A 2,001-nucleotide genomic window follows, 5' to 3' on the forward strand; every position below is an offset into this window, starting at 1 on the left:
AGGATTTTCTATTTTTCTATGTAACTACAATGATCTCTCATTTTCTACCTTTAAGATCCCTGGTGGTGCAGTGTGTTAAGCATTGGGCTGCATGCCATAAGGTTTATAGTTAGAACCTACCAGATGCTCCAGGGGAGAAAATGGAGCAGTCTGTTTCCATAAAGAGTTAAAGTCACAGACACCCTGGGTGCCACCCCATAGGGTTAGTATGAGTCAGACCAACTCAACAGCAGTGGGTTTTTTTATATCACACTTATCTGGTTAGGGAGTATAAAATATACTAATTTCATAAATGAACTGTGCAATTTTTCTTTACAATCCCATTAAAATTTGACTCAGATTTTTTAATAAAGAGGTTAGGAAGTCTGTAACTACCAATTAACTTTCTATAATATTTGTTGATCTATTCAATTCTCTTTCGTTTCTTGTGCCAATTTTAGCATGTTGCACTTGTCTGTATATTTATACATGTTATGTCAGGCATATATTTACCCATAAGGCCCTCATTATAGTTTAGTACAAACTGTTATCAAAGTACAATATACTTGCAGAAGAGTACAAATTATAATTATTGGCAGCAGCAACATAGTTAGTTAATCCCTATGAATCTCTCCCTACTCCTTCCCAATAAAACAGGCAGTATAACTAGGATATCAAAATTAAAAGTTCTTTGACAACTTCTATAGCACAATGATTACAAGACCTGGTGGTACAAGGGCATCAGAAGGAAGCCACAGCCCCCTGCCAGACCTGAAATTGCACACATAACTAACGGGTACTTAGTGGGAATTTTGGCCGGTCAGTTTTAGAAGAAACGTTGAAATGAGGAGGAGTTTTCCCCATTTTGTTCAGGGATATATTAAAGTCTAATGGGGCTTGAGCAGTCTAGGTCCAGCAAACTCTCAAAACAAAGCAACACACTAGTTTCCTGGAATAAAAGAGGAAGAAATAGACTGTGTGGATAATTACCTCCCTGAAGAACTACCTCCTTTGGCATGAGACCAGAAGACCTGGGTGGTGCCCAACTACTGCCTCCCATTACTGAACATTTTCATCAAAGACGCCATAGCCAAGTTCTGAAAAAAAAAGTTGGAGATTGGAGGGAGAGTGGGCTGGGGATGGAGGGAGGAGAAAAATGACTAGCTGATACCAAGGGCTCAAGTAGAAAGCAAATGTTTTGAGAATGATGATAGCAACAAATGTACAAATGTGCTTGACAAAATGGATGGATGGATGGATTGTGATGAGAGTTGTATGAGGCCCCAATAAAATGATTAAGAAAAAAAGAGCTGAAAAGATTATTTCAAAGGGAAACCTCAGGAAAATAAAGAAAAGTAGTAGTGAAATGTACAAAGACCTGTAATTAAAAATCTAAAAGGGACCCTTCATGGCCTACCGGGTTACGCACTGGGCTACTAATCACAGGGTCAGCAGTTCAAAACTACCAGCTGCTCTGAAGGAGAAAGATGAGATTTTTTTAAAAAAATCTAAAAGGGAAGAACATGATCCGCATTTCTCAAGTTGAAAGAATTAAAGAAAAAAGTCAACCTTTGAGGTGCAATATTAAAGGATTGCATGGCCAAAATACTAAAATATGAGAATCATTAAAAGAAGATGGAAAGAAAACAGTAAAACTGATTGACATTTGTCCATTTCAGGTGGTAGCACATGATCAAGAACTGATGATTTAGAAGAGGTCCAAGCTTCATTGAAGGCACTGGCAAGAAACCAAGTTCCAGGAATTGATGGAATCCTAAATGAGATGCTTCAATAAATGAATGCAATGTAATGATAAAGCATGATGATGAGTGTGGGAAATTTCTTGTAATGTGGATGGATCTGGAAGATATTATACTGAGTGAAATATGTTGACCACAAAAAGACAAATATTGTATGATACCACATATATTGCAAAGTCAAGAAAAGGTTTGCACAAAGAAAGCAATATTCTTGGAAGGTTACCAAGGATGGGAAGTAGGACTGGAAGAATCGCTTTTGAGA

The sequence above is a fragment of the Echinops telfairi genome, unplaced genomic scaffold (genome assembly GCF_000313985.2).
Source record: "Echinops telfairi isolate 266 unplaced genomic scaffold, ASM31398v2 ScPeMD7_7458;HRSCAF=8496, whole genome shotgun sequence".
In the NCBI taxonomy this organism is placed as follows: domain Eukaryota; kingdom Metazoa; phylum Chordata; class Mammalia; order Afrosoricida; family Tenrecidae; genus Echinops; species Echinops telfairi.